Source organism: Ptychodera flava, chromosome 5 (genome assembly GCF_041260155.1).
Source record: "Ptychodera flava strain L36383 chromosome 5, AS_Pfla_20210202, whole genome shotgun sequence".
In the NCBI taxonomy this organism is placed as follows: domain Eukaryota; kingdom Metazoa; phylum Hemichordata; class Enteropneusta; family Ptychoderidae; genus Ptychodera; species Ptychodera flava.
In genome coordinates this window covers 2676076-2688361 of record NC_091932.1, presented here as the reverse complement: position 1 = coordinate 2688361, position 12286 = coordinate 2676076, and positions in this window count along the sequence as shown.

The window sequence follows — 12286 nt, the reverse complement described above, 5'->3', positions numbered from 1 at the left end:
CGATGACTCTTCCGTCGATGAAATACAGACTAGATACATATGGTGGCAAGTTGTAACTCACGGGAACTCTGTATTTCTCACTTGAACAACAGACACAAACTGCAGTGATCAGAGATCCTTTTTTCCTCTTCTGTTGTTGAAGCACAGTCCATATTCCATTGTGGAATATTACATCGTAACACTCTTGTAAGGAAATCACATTGTTCCTCAAGTTGATCACATGTGTATGCTACAATGTTCATGATATTGTAAGCTATTACACCGGTTTGTCCTTGATATGCATCATCTGAACTGCATCAATGGTTTGATTTCCGCCAGTTCAATCCTAACATTCAATCACATCTGTCCATGGTATGATGAATGGGAATATTCCATGGTCTGTTGAACCAATTAAAGTTTTGTCCAATTCTGACATTTTGCTGTATTAGCAAAATGTAAATATGCTAGAAACTGACGGAACGAAGTGTTTCTTGGTGTTGTAAATCACAGTGAAAGTAGCCTGCTTGGTCCAGTGTTGAAGCTGTAATTCAGTGAAAGAATGCATCTCATCAAGGAGTAACATTGCAGGACATGACATGCATTTCAAATGCTCACAGAGGCACATTGTTGTTACATCCTAGGAAAGCTGCAAACTTGCAACAGAAATGCAGTTCTCAGGCCACTTGCAGGGTAGTTACAATGAACATTCAAGGTGTTACTTTCTAAATGTTGTGCTCGTCCGTGATCTCCTTGTCCAAATTTACCAGCCTCAGTTTCAATGTCACAAATCCATTTCTTCACTTGGCAACAAAAGCTGGAAGTTTGTTCCTCATCACAGTCAATGCACTTGTCTCCTAGCAATAGTTGTCATCAGGAATTTGAGGATCAGATCCAAGTGAAATCCAGCATGATTGATATGACATCCTGTACTCAGAAGCTTTGTCAGAGTTTATGAAACCATGTGCTTCTCAAGAAATTGTCATTGCGAGTCAAAGGTGTTTGCTCTATCAGAAAACCCAAATTGTTCAGAGATATCTGCTGACTGTCCACATATGTAAACACACATGCATCCACATACACAGCATTCATCCATACATTACAAAAATAATGTTAAATACAAACATCCCACATTCATCTATACATGATTGACAATATGCATGAACACATTCATACATTACTACCATTAACACAACAATACACACACATGCATCATACCTATATATTATATTATAATACACAAAACACCATAAATTCATACGCATAAAATATGCATTCAGTGCAACAAACAGTCATTTATACAAAAATATAGACACACATACTGTACATTGTTCATGTATGAATACATGACAGTCAGTGAGAGAGAGACATACATGCACATTGATAAACAAGTGCCTTCAAACATACACATACATACATACATACATACATACATACATACATACATACATACATACATACATATATAGATACTATACATACATACATACATACATACATACATACATACATACAGAATATATAATATATACATAGATGCATGCCACACATACATGCACACACTCATACATACACACATATCCATATTCATTTTGCTTGCTTGATTGAGAGAAACAACCAGCTTGGATCAGGAGATTTACAATCTCTTTTTCACGTAAAATTTACTGTTTACAGTCCAGCATACCAATGCATACACATACATAATGGTAGATATGTATTTCATCCATTGATGCATGCACGCACACACTCATACATACACACACAGATACCTTTATGGTATATGTATTAATTTTGCCTGCTTGGTCAACAGAAACAAACCAGCTTTATAGTTCAGGAGATAGACATTATCGTTTTGGTAAATTGCTATGCATTTCAAAATTTGACACAGATTAAGATGGCAATAATACTGTTACAATTCAACCAAGTGTTTGCAATTAACATGTATAAGACATGTATCAGAGTGCATTAGAGAGGCTATATCTAATAGAGGAGGGTAATATCTCCTTGACAGTTGCTGCACTTCAATGATGGACTTAAAACCACTCAAACTGATGGATTTGTCTATGTAAACTGTCTAAAATAAAATGTTATTTGCCAAAGTTAAACAGCTAATCAACCAAATTACTGACTATGACAAGAGCATTGAATTGCAGCAGTTTGGTGTTCTTTGCAGTGACATGCTGAACATAAGACTTGGCTATCAAGAAGTTTACACCACAAGGACTCCGTGTAACAGATTAATTTGAATATTGCAAGATCTAGACCAAGCTGATTAAATCTTGCTCATTATGTACTAACTTCTTTTTCAATGTTCTCCTGAATAGATCTCATTTACAACTGTCATTATACAAGACGACTTCATGATGCACTTCAATTTTTCTCTGTCTTGATAGATAAAGAGGCACCATGGGGTAGTAGTTAGAGTACCTGGCTCACTATCAGAAGACGGTGAGTTTGAGACTTGGTAAGTCCAGAGTAACGGACTCGCTGTTGGAGGATAGTAAGTTCAAGACTCTAACATGCTGTTGTGCCCTTGAGAGAGGCACTTTACTCCCTATGGCTCCATTGGTTATGGGTACCTCATCCTCTAATTGGGCGTTCACACATTGGATGATCGATTAAATAAAAATAAATAAATAAAATGAATGAATACCAAATCGATAAATAAAAAATAAATAAAGTTGAGTACATATATATATACAGACAAACATACATAGCTCCCTGTCTCTTGCTAGTTGACTGAGCAATCCCACAATAGCTACAAACACTTGATAAAATACATTCATTTCTTTCATGTTTTCCCTGTATCTTAAAAAAGTCATATTCTTGCATTTATTTTTATTAAAAATTTCTATTCAAAAGGTACAGCTTCAAGATTACTTTCTTTCTTATACATAGATTTATTCACAAAAATACCAACGCAACTAGCAGAAAACACCCCCCCCCCAAAAAAACATAAAAGTCAATAACATTTTAATCACATTTGGTTCGATGTGGCAGGCCTGAATGAGTATACTTAACAAAGTGTACCCTGGGAACATATGCACATCAAGTTACAAAGTCATCAGACAAGCAAAGTCAGAGAATCAAAAATGGAGAAAATTGCCCCAAAACTGCAAAATGAAAATTTCATCACAATTTGAAGACACTCAACTAAGGTTGCCTCTTGGTACATGCATATCAAGTTTCAATGCAATCATAATAGCTATGTCACAGAAAATGATTTTTTGATCAAAAATGTGAAAAAACTACCCCAAAAATACAAATATGGAAATTTCACCACAATGTGAACAAATCTAACAGAGACCAACCCTACGATTATGAACCAAGTTTCAAAGCAATGGGATAAGCATTTTTAGAGAAGAATATTTTTTACCAAAAAAAAGAAAAAATTGACCCAAATTGCTCTATAAACTTCACCACAATTTGAGTTTAAGCAATTTGCAGTATTTTCCCTTCTTCACCTCATTTGCATATTTTCGACACTGACATGTTCATTTGAACAAATTCACATCACCAACCCTTGGCGCATCTATACATCAAATACAAAAAAGGTGCTGAGGTTTTGAAGTTTTGATGTTGACGAACACACGTCTGCACATACATTGATAAATACATGCATATATACATACATATAAACATACAGACGCCACCGACTCACCATATAAGTTCTCTTTGGTCTATATACCGTATATACACAAAATGTGATCTTAAAAAGTAAACTGAGTAAAACGCACAAACATCCATGTTAACAACTGACATGATAACAGTGTTGGGTGAGTTGCGTAAGTAATTAAGCCTTGCTGGCATACTAATGTAAAATTTATATTGGAAATGCATCAACCTCGGAGACAGATGTGTTCCTTGATGCACTTCGTGTCATTAACGTAAAACCAGAAAATCAGCATAAGAATCAAACAGATGGACGATCACTATTAGGTGTAAAGTACCGGTAGTAAATAGTTGACCAGGACGATACAATAATAACAATACTTAGGTGTTACAATTACAGGTACATGAATTATTGTGACAACAAATCAGCCAATGTAGTGTCAGAAATCAGATTTCAGAACATGTTTCATAAAATTTGATGCAGAATTTATGGACGTAGCACACTAATAAGGAAAAGTCATTAAATATGCAAATTAGAAATTAATTAACATGATACTGATAAACGTCCTTATAAACAGTTAAAGCAAGATGAGCTCAACTATACCAAGTTTCAACAAATCTGAAGAAGTATTTCTTGACATATCAGCCTAATTATGAAAATTCATTAAATATGCAAATATGCAATTAATTGACATGATATGATTAATGTCTTTGCATGCGTCTACTTCTGCCCAAAACTAGAGTAACTGGTGCCAAGCTTTTTTCATGGGAATACACAACTGAAGAGCAGTCATTAGTGTCTCACTATCTTCACCGATCAGTTTTAACTGTTTCACCACCAGACCTAGGTATATACCCATTGTTTTTAAATAAGTGGAGTGAATCCACAAAAGGGGAATAGCAATGAAACAGTTAAGAAGATCCCGTCAGGAGTACGGTGCCCAGGATGAAGGATGATTAACTAATGAATGCAGGGTGAGTGTATCCTATTTTTACAAAATTCCAAACAAAACACAGTAAAATACCATTCTTGCCATTTTATGTAAATCAAGTTGTATTGACATATAGCAAAATGACTGAAAACTGACACAAGTGATTAAAAACTGTTGTATAAATTTTACCATTTGTAAGTTTGTACTGCCTTAGTTTGTGTTCAGTCAGAGTGGAAACATCTTATCATTTAACCATTGACAAAGAATGGCTTAGTTACTACAATAGTGATGGGCAGTTTTTAACAGGATTAGAATAAATCTGGGCGTTTCACAGCCAGGGTGAAAATGGGAGCCATCACAGAGCAACTTAAAACAGATGTATGACAACAGCAGTTCTGAAGATTTCCAATCAGTGCATTGCCTTTTATTTCTCATTATCCATATCCCATTTTTACCATTATCCTGACTGATTACACTCATGGAATACATGAAAATATTATGAGATAATGAAATGACTGACAAGATATTCCTTACGATAGATGATCAGCTGTCCAGACCCTGGTGATGTGAACAGAACAGTCCCTGCATGTTTCGATACAAATACTCCTAGCCTGTGCAAAGAAACCCAGCACTGTTTTTGAACATTGATTGCAAATGAGACAAAGAAACCTTCAACACTGATACATCACTAATGGGATTGAAGTTGTAACCTTCAACGTTTTTAAAATGCTTTGGAATGTTTTATATGTGCTTTTGAAACTTTCAATATTTTATGACATATGCCAACCAAACTGAAAAACAAAAATACTTGGGAAAACAGAAATTAATATATTGAAGATTAAATGTTTCAAAAACATAAAAAGTTACATCTACATCCCTTTGAATGGATAAAAGTTGCCACCTTTTGCAATCATCAGTATTTACCGGACAGTATATTGCTGTACTGAATTTGGACTGGTATTAATTTGGATAAAAAGTACTGAATTTGGACTGGTATTAATTTGTACAAAAAGTTTTCAAAATGATTCAGGACTTATGCATTTTACTTTTAGAACATTGCTTTGAGAAATTAATTCCATGAAGTTTTAATAATTTTGTGAGGAAAACAATTTACCATGATGACAAAAACTGGCAACATTTCCCCAACTACTTGTATGTCAACTGAAATTCCTTAGGATAAAATCTCAGCAGATAAAATCAAACATTTTTGCCAATCACAAATTTCAGTTTACAGTTAGAGTAATTGCCCCCCTACATTTAACCCAATTTGACTAATATTTTGGTAAGACTTTCATTTGACATGCATAGATAGTACCAGCATTGAAAGCCTCTTGGCAACATGTAAACTGACAAAAAAAACGACTTACCTTGTGACTTACCTTAGCTTGATTACCTTACCTCTCTGTACCATACCTTTCATATCTTCATCCAAATTTTTTTTTCAGAAGAATTCCATGAACACCAACTTGTAACATTCTCTGATTTCCAAGCTGGTTAAGAGAACAAGGAAATCAATTAGGCTAACAGAGATATTATTTCTATTGGTCCATCAACTCATCAACTCTTGTTGTTCTGGCTTAATAAATGCTTATGCTTTTATTATTACAGCATTTGTCAGTTTTTCTTCAGAGTGGTTGCAATGATTGTGCAATAAAAATAAATCTCAACTAGTTCAAAACAACTGTTTTTGTACATATGTTTTGCATCCACTTGAAATTTGCAACATCATTAAAAAGGCTAATTGAGAACACCATACAGAAGTGCTTCTCTGTACAGCCTTTCAAGACATTCAATTCATCACACAGCAGGGCATGGTGCCTGAAAGTACCCTAATGCAATACCATTTGTACACACGGAGATCGGATGCGTACCCTTTATCACGGTCCGGACCGTGCCTATATACTGCCGCCATGCAGCGTATGCATCCCGTGTGAACTCATAGAAATGCAATCAGTTCTGTTGAGTACATGCATGTATATCTACTATATGTACAATCAGAACATGCAGTACAGTCCGACTTGATCGAACAGCACATGCAGCATACTCAAATTGCAATATCAATATCACTGTCCCACAGAAGCCCAAGGGTAATTTCAATCTTCATGGCCTGCCTAAGATCCCATTCCATATGTCATGCCATGGTCGATTATGTAATTTTTTTACCACAATTAAAATGACAATCTCACCACCGACGAGTAAAAGTCATTACTAATTGGAAGGAACATGAGTGGGGCTCGTATATTTATCGTGTAAAATGAATGTGCGATCAACAGAAAAGTAAACTGCTGGCGATTATGTACCGGGTAACTTCAACACTTGCGCTGCAGTCGACTGCAGTCGACTGCAGACCACAAATTTCAAAATGTTGAACAGTGCAACATAGTTTTCTTAATACGTTACATGAAAACAGTAGAGTGTACTTATTCTTACCCGAATCAATCACCATATGACAGGGGGAAAGTTATCAAAAATGTCACCTTCGCAAGGCAAAAACGGTTGCGCATCAATGACGTTCTGCAAGTACTGCACAGCTGATCGACTGATAAGTATTTGATTATTTGTGGTACCATATTCGCATTTTTCAACGATTATTATTCAAAATATTCCATCAAAGCGGCAAATACTTTATAAAATTGAACCAATTCCTTACCAACATCAGTCAAGACCACGTTCTCATCTTATCAAAAATAATGCAAACTACGTCCGGTAATATTGACATTTGACGAACATTTAGCTCTGGGGAAACGATCGCAGATTGAAGCGCACGCGCAGTGGGGCAACGGCGTGGATAATTCGAACCAAGCTAGAGGGTCTCCTAGTGGCTACTGCTGAGACTCTCCAAATTTTCCACGGCGCTACAATCTCTGTACTGAGATTGGCAGCAAGATTGTCACTGTCGAGTGCAGCAGGCGCCGGCCGGCCATGGAATAGGGCAATGAACTTTAACAGGACGGCCTGGGAGTTGTTACCTTTGAAATCCATTGACTTGCATTTACAATGCCAGAGTGAAATTGAAATATTGCCATTTTCTTAAAACTTTGACAAGAGATTCGAAACAAGAAAGTATATCGAAAAATGTATCAGGCATGTTCGGAGCAAACTGTTAAAATAATACTGATTCAGCATCACTGCCTTGTGCTTTTGATACATCATTGCACAGCTTACAAAGCTTTGTCGCTCGGCCAACAACTCACCCGTTTCTTGATCATGAGAGTCATAGCACACTGAGATCAACTGTCACCTATTCGTTGAGGAAATTTTAGAAATCAACGCTGAAACTAATAGGCCTATGTGCTTCCGTTTTAATCTAGCCCCCTTGTCACAAAGCCACACGAATATGCGTAAAGTCATATTATATTTTTGTCGACTCACCGTTACCAACAGGTGCAGCATGGACTCAAACAATTTAAGATGGTATATTCAGGCATTTGCATGCAAGTTGACGTACTCAGTTCGAATAGGTTGCGGCATCAAATAAAAAACGTGGTTCTACACAATTTATAGTTCACTGTGATGTAAGTGTTCCGATGATAATCAATGATGATTTTTATGAAGTGGTGCGCGGTATACAGTATTTGAACAGTTATGAAAAGTAAGATATACTGTACCATATTATATCATACATATCATACATATCATATAATTTACATGCACACTGATCGGGAAGTAAGCTTACAGTTCGGTTAAAATGCGCACTTTTAGCTGTGCTTGAAAATTTCACTCTATCTATAGACCTGTGCGCCCGCGCTCTCGCTTGTGCTTTTGTGTTGTGCAATGATCAAAAACTTGCTTACATGGATTAGGTCTTCAGAATTTTGCTCAAAGGTCGAAGGAACCGTACCACCAATGTAACACTATATCCAAGACAAGTTGGTGATTGATGAAAGTTAAAACATGTTTGTCATAATGCACATCGTAAAATTTAAATGTTCCCGCTTATGTTGAAGTGATGTATCCCAGGTACTGTGCATGAAATACACTACTTGTTAACGAGAACGTTGCAAAGGCGCAGTTCCAACGACCGTACCCCCTTTTCTTAAAAATCAAACTGTATTTACAAAAAAAAATAAGTCATAGTGATTTGTCTTGTTTACTTTTCACGTTGTTTGCACAGATGTATATGTTTTAAGTACACGTACAATGCCTTGACATCCCTTGAAAGCCTACTGTCCGACCTGTGTCCGAATAACAGCTACGATTATGCATGAGATTTGCAGGATAAGCCATTTGATGAAGTGATTTCCATAGTTTCTGTCTGAATGATTGGCTTTAATACAGTAAGAAAGTCAACTCGGTCAGATGGCCGGGTAGATAACTTTGAAAAGCAGAAAAACACATTTTCATTGTCGATTGAAGAAACCTCTCATAAATAGCAAAGCGCTACTCAACAGGTTAGTATTTGAGATAATATTTGCGCACTTTTTATAAAGCTCAATATTAAATCATTCTTTTCATCTCACTGTATAAAAATTATTGCTACGTATAGGCATCCTTATTTTTTAACATTACTTTTTTGTACTTTTTTGTATAATTCTGATTTCAACTGCTAAATAATGGTAGATGATTTTTAAAAAAATACATTTAAAATGGTTTATGTATAGATAAGTCGGAATATGCAAACTTTACAGAAATTTGTTTGCCTTTTTATTCCATAATTAATCCCCTGACTGTGTAGGCATTAGCAAGGCCGGGCGGGAGTAAAAATAGGAAAAAGCATTTAAACTTTTGCTGAATATCAAAAGTTTAGAAGATCTAAATATTACTAATGAAATAACATACTGAGAGCTTATAGCTTACACTTTTATCCCAGAAAATATGTTCCGTGACTATAGTGCTTCCATAAGTAACATCGGCGATATTAAGCGACATGAACTTTTCGTGTCTCGTGAGACACTATGGAACGAGAGTCAGGAAAGTCAAAAACCAGAACTTTTGACACATAATCATATTTTCTGCACTACCGAACTCATACAGTCGTAGAAAGTTTATTAAATCAAGGCAAAACCAAAATTAATTGTGTTCCCGATCTCGACCAAGCTAGTATTGTCCAATAACGGCGCGGAACTGAATAAGAAACTGCAAAAGACAGTGCGAGTGGGAAACTTTTCACCATTGCGGAGTAAACATACATCCGAATGAAGAGATTATTTTCCTTTCTATCAATTACGTAGCAACAATGAACACTCAACTGTAAATGATACGGTCACTTGTTCAGGAATTGATGGGGATTTTCTTTGGTTATCGGTCTCGGTTACCCAGAATGCACTTTGGCATGCGAGGCTACTGGAAGCAGGGACCACACTCACCCCCACCCCCCGCAATTGCAATTAGCGTTAAAACTGTGTGTTATTGATTAAATCGTTCTTTATCAGCAGTTTCACATTTAAAAAGGACAAATCACATCCTTGAAGCAGGGAGAAAATTGTTGTAGCACCTATTTAAACTGAACTACGCTGCTGTGGTACCCTTACGTATAATGGAATCGTCCGAAGACTCGTACGTTTGATCATTTCCATTCCCGTCGCTCATGAAGATGGAGCTATGATGATGAATATCATTAGTCAGCTGTTCATCAAGTTTTCCTTTAATTTATCCAGTTCTGTTAGTCAGCTTTTACACTGCCATGTGTTTTACTTCACGGAGACAGAGTACTGCTCCTTTAAGAAGAAATTTTAAGCGTTCTTTCTTACGTGTTGGAAGTTGGAACATCCAAGGTGGTTTATCAAGAAAATGTGATGATGAAGATTTTCTATCAATTGTTAACCAATTTGATATCATGTGTATTCAAGAAACGTGGCTTTCGAAGACAAACACTTTTGCATTAGATAGCTATAGTTATTTTCGATCTGATAGAAGTTTACAACATAAACGTAGTAAACGTGCTGCTGGGGGATCTGTTGTTGTATTTAAGTCGTGCCTTAAGACAGGTATTCATAAGATAAATTCAAAAATTTCTGACTTGCTCTGGGTAAAATCTTGATAAGGATTTTTCTCATTGAGTAGTGATGTTTTTATGTGTTGTGTATATTTACCTCCACAAGGGTCTGTAATGCATGTAAATAATGATTATTTTGAAACTCTTCATTCTGAGATTCTTGAATTTTCTAGTTTGGGAGACATAATGTTAGTAGGAGACTTTAATGCCAGGACAGGTAATTTGCAAGATTATATTCAACATGATAACATAAATCACTGTCCTACACCTAATGATTATATTCCTGACTCTGTACACAATAGAATTTCAATGGATAATGGTAGTTGTAATATCAATTCCTTTGGGAGACAACTTATTGATCTTTGCATTCAAAACGGCTTACAGATTTTAAATGGTAGAACTGCAGGGGATCTTTATGGAAAACCAACTTGTTACAAGGGAAATGGATTTAGTACAGTAGATTATGGTATTGTTACAAAGAATTTGGTGAACCGTATAGATTATTTCAAAGTTTATGCTTTTACACATTTCTCTGATCATTGTCCAATAGGTTTTTCTATGAATATAAATAATATTGTGAAGCAGTCAGTTGATGTAGAATGTAAACCATGTTCAAGTAAATATTTGTGGAATGATAATGCTAAACAAGATTTCTTAAATACTCTGCAAAGTTCATCAATTCAAGAAGACTTTAGAAATTTTAATATTGCGTGTCATAGTTCCCATTCTTGTGATAATATTGTAAAAGTATTTGAAGGTATTATTCACAAAGTTTCAGATCGCTGTTTACGTAAGGTTACGCCGAAATTGAAAAAGAAGAAATCAAAACGTGTTTTTCAGCCTTGGTTTGATAAGTCTTGTTTTTCACTTCGTAAAGATCTTAAAGATTGCTGTAAATTGTTGAATCGCTACCCAAATGATCCACATATTAGAGGGAGATGTTTCACTCTAAAAAAAGAATACAAAAAATTGTTAAAATATAAACGGTTTAAGGCTTTGCGTAAATTAAAATCAGGGAAATCCCCAGGTGTCGATGGTATTTTGAATGAAATGCTAAAATATGGTGGTTCTTCCATACTTACTCCATTGTGTTCATTATTCAATGTCATCCTCAGATCAGGAACATTTCCTAATGCTTGGAAAAAAGCATATTTGGTCCCTGTGTTCAAATCAGGTGATACATGTGATCCGTCAAATTACAGAGGGATTTCTATAAATAGTTGCCTTGCAAAACTCTCTGTGTTGAATAATAGGCTTATAAACTTTCTTAATAGCAATGGTATTCTTTCACCATTTCAGTCTGGTTTCAGAGCAAAGAGGAGAACTGCAGATAATCTTCTTGTTTTGCGTTCTGCTATCGATCAACATGTCTATGCGAAATTTTCTCAGTCAAGCTGTAGTCCCAGTCGTAGGTACCTTTATTGTTGTTTTGTAGATTTTCAGAAAGCATTTGACAGGGTTTGGCGTACAGGTTTACTTTGGAAATTACAGAAATATGGCATTAATGGTAATTTTTATAGCTTAATTAAGTCCATGTACGACAACATTAAGTATTGTGTGAAAAGTAACAACTGCTTTACTGAAGAATTTGACTCCAATTTAGGAGTTAAGCAAGGGTGTAACTTAAGTCCAACTTTGTTTAATATTTTTATAAATGATCTTCCCAGTACATATGGTTCCAGTCAGGACTGTCCTATCAAACTTGGTAAACTCCTTATCAATTGTCTAATGTATGCTGATGATCTATTATTGATTTCAGAATCTGAAACAGGCTTACAAAGCTGCTTAGATAAACTTCATAGTTTTTGTCGTGAATGGAAATTGTCTATTA